Genomic DNA, 9,036 nt, shown 5'->3' with positions numbered 1-9,036 from the left:
ACTGCAACGAAGAGTAGCCCCTGCTCGCCGCAACTAAAGAAGGTGCACACACAGCCACAAAGACCCAATGCCACCAAAATAAATAAATAAATAAACTTATGTTTAAAAAGTTTAGGTGGAAAATGTATGGGATTATTAAATTAAAATTTTAAAAAAGAACATGTATATATAACTGAATCACTCTGCTGTACAGCAGAAATTAACACATCGTAAGTCAATTATACTTCAATAAATTAAAAAAAAAGGAGCCAAACTCATGCTGCAGAAACAGCAGTGAGGGGCAGGGGTAACAGCAGTGAAGGCTGTGGTTAAGCTCTGCAGGCCTGTTCTGCAGCCTGTAGTTGGACGTCATCCCCAACCTCTTAGCTTCGAGCTGGTTCTCCCGTAAATATTTACATAATAAACTCCTTTCCTATTTAATCAGCCAGCACCAATTTCTGATGCCACACAAAATGTTTTGTGAAAACTCTTTTGGGGTTACCTATGAGAAGAATGGCTCCGTTTTCCGAAGTTACTCTGCTTTTATATTTAGCCCAGGCATTATTTGCCACATAATGTTACTTGTAGATTTTGATCAGTGGCTTTTAGTTCAAAGTTAGACTGTGTTTCCAAAATATTAATGAAAATGCCATGAGTAAACCATGGAATAAGTTGTCTTCAAAATTCCAAATGTAATGGCTCTCGTAAAGAGAGGCCCAATGAGACAAGATGTTTGGCTTTATATTTAGAAAAGAATAAAGATTCTGATTAGCAGTCCAGGGTCTCTAAGTCATACTCCAGAGGAGTCCTCCTTTAATTTTTACCTGTACGATAGGGATAACAAGACCAGTATTACAGGTATATTGTGAAGGACCTGAGCCGCACATCATTCATACCAAGCAACATTCTCTAAAGTTTACAAATATGTAAGAATATAAGCTAGGAGATGCAGGCAAATTTTTACTAGGCCAAGGGCAAAGGAGAGGGGAAGGGTGGTGGATACTAATCTAATCAAAGCTTGAAGAGATCTTCTTTGATTATGGGTAAATGATCATTAGGATTCCACAATCAAGATACTGGACACCTTGTTTAACGAAAGGAAATTCTTTTTTTCTATAGCACACTGTTGACAAAATAAGTCAACTTAGAAGAAAAATATTCCAGTAACTATCTCATCTAAAAGGAGGAGGAAATTATTTAAGTATAGGCTTTGATGGGAAGAAATCTCCCTATTTGGTACTCCTGGGGCAATAAAGATTTTATTCTTGAAAGCCGAAACTAACAAGACTAAAATAGTTACTGGATACATTTACCACTCTGCATATATGACAAATAAGCAATGTGCCAGAGCAAATCCATGTCCAAAGGAATTGGTGTGTTTAACCCAAAGGTTTATTGAGCAACTACTCTGTGCCTCCTGACAAGGTGATTCACAAGCAAAATCATAAAGAAGGTACAAAGTTGTCATCAATGCCTTCTCTCTTGGCAACTTCTCTGTCTCCTCTGGATACCCAGCTCCCTCTGCTGCCTCCCACTGCTCAGGAAATCCCACTATCACCATCACTATCCCCAGCTGAAGCACCCATCTCTGGCCTGTCTTTCCAGTTAGGTCTCAACCTCTAGATTTCTCTCCACTCCTTTTCCTAACAAGACTGACCTCTCTGGTGTGTCCTGGAAGGAAGTGCTCTTATCTGTCTTTTGGAGGGTTATTCGCTCCAGCTACCATGACAAAATACCACAGACTGGGGCTTCCCTGGTGGCACAGTGGTGGAGGGCCCGCCTGCCGATGTAAGGGACACGGGTTCGTGCCCCGGTCCGGGAAGATCCCACATGCCATGGAGCAGCTGGGCCCATGAGCCATGGCCACTGAGCCTGCATGTCCGGAGCCTGTGCTCTGCAACGGGAGAGGCCACAACAGTGAGAGGCCCGCGTACCGCCAAAACAAAAACGAAAACAAAAACAAAAACAAAACCACAGACTGGGTGACTTAAAATTCATTTTCTCACAGATCTGGAGGCTGGAAGCCCAAGATCAAGGTTCCTGGCTTGCAAACGGCTACCTTGCCTTTCTTTGGTGCATGGTATGGGGTGGGGGAGAGAGACAGAGAGAGCAAGCTCTCTGGTGTCACTTTTCATAAGGACACAAATCCTATTGGATCAGGGCCACACTCTTGTGAACTTATTTAACCTTAATTGCTTCCTCAGGGGCTCCATCTCCAAATACCTCCACAGTGGGGGTTTGGGCTTCAACATGAATTTGTAGGGAGTGGAGACATACAAATATTCAGTCCATAACAGACAGGAAACGGTTAACTCAAACACAACACATGATGAAAGGATTTCAACCCTCTGCACAGAATGCACCTTCTGGCAGGGAATAATTGCTTAATAACCATGGGAAAGAATTTCTAACAATTCAGGAGGGTAAGTACAGCCTGCACTTACCACATGCTTCCTGTGTCTACCCGACTCCACTGGGCGCAAAGCACACTCTCATCCGGTTTGCAGTTGTTTTACTGTTCCTGCTTCTTCAGCGTGGGTCATGAATATGCAGTAAATCCCTCCACTGGTGGCAGGGCATGTGGTCACACACTGCATCCCCAGACCTTCAGGACACGGGCCATTTCTGGTCCTGAACCATGCCAGGGTTTTAAGTCCGCAAATAAAAAGGAGGACACCCTCTCCCCTGGTCTGGAAGTACACCATACAGCCATGCCTGGATTGTATTCCAAATTTTCTAAATCATTTATGCTTGTGCATACACAGCAAGACACACAAACTTCCATATTCTTGACCTCTAAGTTTTTCCTTCTATATTTACCTGCCTTTGGGGGAATTAAATTACATTATATTACCGTGTAGTAGATACAGATGGTATTTAGAAATCTTAAAGGTGGGAGAGGGTACCCGGCTGGCGGCCTCAGCCCAGATCTCTCGGCGCTGCAACCCTGCGCCTCTCCCGCCCTTGTCTCAGTCTCTGCGGCCCCAAGCACGGCGGAGGCAGCAGAGCTGTGGGCCACTGTATCTGGAGCAGAAAAATTATTATGCCTGTGTTCCCTTGGGACTCATTAGAAATTGGACAGTGACATCTTCTGGGATTTAGGCTGCTATGTGCAGACTAGTGCCTAAAATGGAAGTAGATATTAATGGAGAGTCCAGAAGTCCCCGACCAGCCTGCCCTTGCCCGTGGCTGAGGTGAGCTCCCGGGAAAGGCAGAGGCGGAGAAGCACCGCTGTTCCAGCTCTCAGTGCTCGCCGATGCGCCGGACTGTGTCAGGCTACCAGATTCTCCACGTGGACTCTATCTGGCTGACTCCACGACTGGTGAGGAACTCCCGAAGTTAGCCCAGAAGTGCACCGGCGGTAAAGAGAGTAAGGGAGAAGCCGTGCCTTCCTTGCGCTCGAAACAGCTGGATGCGGGACTTGCGTATTCCTCTTATTTGTATAAAACCAGAAGTACGTACTACCTGCAGTAGGAGATTCCAACTGTCAATGGCAGGAGGCGAAGGCGGATGCCCAGCCCAGGAGACAAGTGCACTAAATCTTTACCTTATGAACCTTAAAAAGGCCCTCCATGGGCCTCTGCCTCTTTGTCTTCTTAAAGGTAAGAGGGCTCACTCCAAATCTCTGGACTATCTCAATCTAGATAAAATGAACATCAAGGAGCCACTGACACAGAAGCGCTACAGTACCAGCTTCAACACTTAACCCTCAGAGGGGACCGTGTGTTTGCTAGGAATAATACGTGAGTGACTTGCAGAGAGTGTAAACCAGTTTAGGTCAGACTACGCTTGGCTTGAAAATTCCACTGTTGTACTCTGTACAGGACTGTTTACATTATAGATGGTTAAATCAACTAAGTGTTCCTGGAACATAAAAATTGAATCAAATTTTGAATACAGGAATGAAATCACAGGTACTTGAGGCAAAATCATTCTAGAGCATGCAACTGCAAGGAAAACAGAATGTTGACCATTCGTTTGCATAGCTTTTTAGCTAGGAAAAAAAGGCTTTGGTACAGTAATATCATCTTTAAAACTCTGCTACTCAAATTGGGAATCTTATCTGCTTGGTTGTTTCTGACTTGGTATGATTCATTAGAAATTTATATCTTAAGTACTCAAGTACTTCTTTAATCTCTGTATTTTACTATAAAATATATGTAGTGATTTGTTTTATGAAATTTAGAACTTGAACATTGCTAAATCGGACCACTTTTTATTTTTAAATATTGAGTTTAAATATTTTATAACTGGTTTTGCACTGAAAAAATTAACATTTCAAACTGACAAGAGAACAATCTTTCTTCACTTGCCTCAGTAACATTATTGAGCAATGAATTTTTTGTTTCTGCATGAAAAGTTATTGATCTCTGTAAATTATTTCTTTATAGCATTATTAAAGTGTGTCTTCATAAAATTAAATTGGGGATACAAAATATTTATTTTACAACGGGTGGGGGGAAACTTTACCGGAAAATTTCCAACATGAAGTTTTCATAAGTTGAAAAAGTTTCCTTAGTGCCTATTTTCTAATTTAAAATTCATCTGGAACTTTAAAATGGAAAGGATTCTTTAAATTGTGGATTATAGGCATAACACTGTTTGCATCTGAATGTTCTGTAAGTGAATGGAACTCTAATAGAGGAATTCATGATTTCTACTCTCAAATACTTAAACTAAGTATGAAGTGATACCATTCAGCATGGCATCGGGTCGTTTCAGTTTTACTTCTGTGCAGCACGGGCACTCACTGAAATTCCAGTTTCTAGGATTAGTGCAGGAGCCTAAAGTGCCTCTACAGTTTTAATGAGTTAATCCTGGATTACTTAACAATTTATGTCAATTGCACTGGTTTAATTTGTTGCTAAAGGAATAACGCCCTGGCTTTAGTAACAATTGCAGCTCAACTCTTCCTGAATATATTTTGGGGAAAAAAAAGTATGTAATTTACCTTTTGTAAAAGTTTCTATTTTTTTTTTTTTTGACTCTTGAAGGTGCAATTTATTACTGAATTGGCATTTCTGGCAGCATAGACCTCCTTTTCTTCTTTTATAAATTTATTTATTTTGGGCTGTGTTGGGTCTTAGTTGCTGCGCGTGGGCTTTCTCCAGTTGCCGCGAGCGAGGGCTCCTCTTCGTTGCGGTGTGCAGGCTTCTCTTGTTGCGGAGTACTGGCTCTAGGCACGCAGGCTTTAGTAGTTGTGGCACACTGGCTCAGTATTTGTGGCTCATGGGCTCTAGAGTGCAGGCTCAGCAGTTGTGGTGCACCGGCTTAGCTGCTCCGCGACCTGTGGTATCTTCCCGGACCAGGGCTCAAACCCGTGTCCCCTGCATTGGCAGAGGGGTTCTTAACCACTGTGCCACCAGGGAAGCCCAGCATAGACTTCCTTGTTTTAAATTTTATTTTGGGGGCTGTGAATTTCTAAGGTTGCTAAGATTTCTTAGCAATCTTGCTTATAAAATAAGAACACCTTTTAATTAAATGAGTGGGTCATTCCTGGTGCAGTTGTGACTTTTCTTTGGCAAGAATGAATGTCAAATTCTAGAGCAGAATAACTATTAGAAAACCCTAGGAACTCTTAATCAACGTTTATTATACTTTCAGTGAGGCAAATCATGTGAAAGAGCCTTGGGGAAGTTGGCCCATATCTTACTGAGTTGATCAGATTTCTTGGTGGGCTGGAAATTTTCAGCTGTTGTACATTTTAAAGTAAATTGCACCATTGTAACATTGTATTGACGAATGATCACTAAGATTAACTATATCTATACAGTCATTAGTTTGACAAGAAATAGAATCCTGTCAGATGCCAAAGGGCTGGGATTTTTACATTTAATGATTAAGCACCCTTATTTATTGACGATTTTCCCTGTGGAACTGTATTATTTCTAACTATGAAATAAAAGGGTGATGTAAACACACACACACAAAAAGAAATCTTAAAGGTTGCTTTGCTTGTACTTCAGAAACACAAAAGGAACCAAGATGATTAACATTACTTTTTTTTTCTGTCCTAGTCTCACATATCTGCGCAAGTGCTATCTCAGCAGTTACCTAACCATAACAACTATTCTTAAACATGAAAAAAAAAAAAGTCCTCCAGAAATTTTATTTACCAAATATCTATGCACTTACAAAGAATCTCAACAATGAATTTTGTGATAATACTTGAAAAGTGGTTTTAGTTTTATAAAGTACATTATACTTTCTAGTAATTTGGCAATATCTCTGGGAATTTAGATAGTAATATCAGAATGCTACCTACACAAGAAGCCTAGTTCAATAATTACTTGCTGATTAATTGCATTACAATTATTTCTAAAAGTGAGACAGAATATTCAAGTGATTTGAGTATGGTTTCTTGTCCAATTAATGGGCAAAGCTGAGAATAAGGTAAGTCCTCAGGTTTGTTTGTTTTTTTTTTTTTAACTTACAGGGGGCTTCCCTGGTGGTGCAGTGGTTGAGAGTCCTCCTGCTGATGCCGGGGACACGGGTTCATGCCCCGGTCCGGGAAGATCCCACATGACACGGAGCGGCTGGGCCGGTGAGCCATGGCCACTGAGCCTGCGCGTCCGGAGCCTGTGCTCCGCAACGGGAGAGGCCACAACAGTGAGAGGCCCGCGTACCGCAAAAAAAAAAAAAAAATTAAAAAAATAAAATAAAATAAAAAACTTACAGAAATTTCTAAACACACAAAGGTACTATAACATAATAAACTTCATGCTCCCATCACCCAGTTTCAACAATTATCACCATTTTATTTTGCCAAACATTTCGTCTTTCCTTCTCTGACTTTTTTCTTGTTGCAGATTTTAAAGCAAATCCTAGATGTATTTCACCCATAAATATTTCGGTATATATCTCTAATACTTATTTTTATATTTATGTTTATCTTTGTATTTTACATGTATTTGTAGTAGATCAACAGTTTCCAAAAAAGTGGCCAAAGGACTCAGACACCTAACAAAATATGCTAGTACCCTTCTTTCATTTTTTTCCTCTATGTATTTCTCTCCCTCAAAAGAGGAAATCCAAATCAATTTTAATAGGTCAATAAACAGAAAAGTAAAAAAACAAAACCCAGTAATCTTGATGGCAGAAATTTTAGATGTCAGCTTTAAGGTTACTTTAAAACATTTTCAATATGTTCCATTTCCATGAAAAGTACAAGCAAATCCCACTATTTTCCTCCAAGAAATCAGGTCCCTGGAAAAAGTCATAGTATGGAAATTCCATTCTGGGTACTCCAAAACTCCTGAGGTTGTATAAAGGCTGTGTATATATAATTTGCTATGGAAATTGTGGTGGCATGTAATAAAATATAAATTATTCCTGGGTGTCTCACCTTGTTAAATATTTATTTGGTATATAATTTAACAAAGGTTCTCTGATATTACTATTTTATGGGTTTATCGAATTTTTAATTTATTCTAATTCTAATATGGAATTTTAATATCACACTCATTAAAAGGCAATCCATTCACTACAGAGGCAAATAACTGACCTGTAGACTAGCCATAAAGCCTGGCAATAGAGGCAACCATATATAATAAATGGTTTACTGATATTACATGACAATACATTATGTTTGATTGCTGTCCCTCATTAATGATGCATAGTTTAGTGTGCTGGGCAGAATGGCAATGGACGGATACATTAACACTGCATTTCTAGCAATCCTTGTACATACATCTGTAATGCATTGCCTCCAATCATTAGTCTCAAATGATAACTGGAATCAACAGAATCAGCAACACCTGGGAATGTTAAAAATGCAAATTTTCGGAACCTCACCCCAGGCCTACTGAATCAGAAACTTGGGCTCAATTGCCTGTTTTAACGAGCTCTGCAGGTGATTTTGATGCAAGCTAAGGTTTGAGAACCACAGGCTCAAATTATTTGTGCCTGATTTTTACTGAACAAAAAAACAAACCCAAACCCCTGCCCTTTCAGCATACCCCAAGCATAGTGTTGCCAGATTTAGCAAATAAAAATATAGGACACCCGTTAAATTTAAAGTTCAGATAAAAAAGTAAATTTTTAGTATAATCATGTCCTTGCAGTTATGTCCCATGTATATATCCCACTTATGCAAGGGATATATAAGGATCTCCATGCATACTTATAGTAAAAAATTATTTGTTGCTTATCTGATATTCAAATTGAACTTTTCATCCTGTGTCCTGAGCTTTTCTGGCATCCATACCCAAGGGTGTTCTGATCTAGCCAGCATTCGGCATACTCCACAGGGCTATGTCATCCAATCCAGTTTTAAAAATTATCACCCCTACCAGCCTCTCACCACTCTGGGGTCACGTTCTGGTTGCTCTCCGAGTGACCTTCCCTCACCTGTCAAGAGCATGCACACTGATTGGTGTATGTTTAACACGGTCGAACAGGACAGAGTCACCTATTTTTATACTTGTAGGTGGAGATATTGGGTGTCAGCTGAAGACAAAAGCTAAAGAAATGTGTACCAAATTTCACCTAGCTAATTTAACTTATGAAAACAATTTTTTGTAGTTGTTCAAAGAGCTTTACATTTCACGCAAGATTCTGGATTTCAATAAGAAATAATTAACTGTGGATAAAAATGTTTTTATATTTCTTAGCAGAGCTGCAGGCTGATGGTGGGTCCTTGCCTACAACTGTCCCTATCGAAGTCAGACAACTAAAACCAAATAACTCTGAAATATAAATTCTTCCTGAATTCGTTTTACATAGTCTTTTTTTTCATTTTTCAACTGTTACCCTGTTTTCTTTTTAAATTTACATGAAATGCGTAAATTTTAAATACACGGTTCAATACGTTTAGACAAACATGTACCCCTGCCCCGTTGAGAGAGAACATTTACTTCACTCTAGAAAAAATCCTCAAGCCCCACCCCCCAGCTCCAGAGGAAACCACTCTTCTGATATTTATCACCATACATTAGTTGTGTGTGTTCCAGAACTTTCATGTGATTGGAATTGCTTTCACTTTCATGTATTCAAAACATTTGGCTGTATGGCAGGGAATTTATAATGTATTTTTATTTCTTTCTTGCCTCTGAAATG

The 9,036-nt window shown here is 39.8% G+C and overlaps 1 pseudogene across 1 annotated transcript; it reads left to right on the top strand.

Moving 5' to 3' along the window:
• Positions 1–3,096: 3,096 nt before the first annotated feature.
• On the top strand, positions 3,097–3,726 carry LOC309973901 (macrophage immunometabolism regulator-like; annotated as a pseudogene). Its single transcript has one exon. The product of its transcript is annotated as a macrophage immunometabolism regulator-like (transcript).
• Positions 3,727–9,036: the final 5,310 nt, after the last annotated feature.

This window comes from Leucopleurus acutus (assembly GCF_964270905.1).
Source record: "Leucopleurus acutus genome assembly, chromosome: 17".
NCBI lineage: Eukaryota > Metazoa > Chordata > Mammalia > Artiodactyla > Delphinidae > Leucopleurus > Leucopleurus acutus.
Note: the sequence above shows the minus strand (reverse complement) of the source record. Positions and strands in the feature narration are given on the sequence as shown.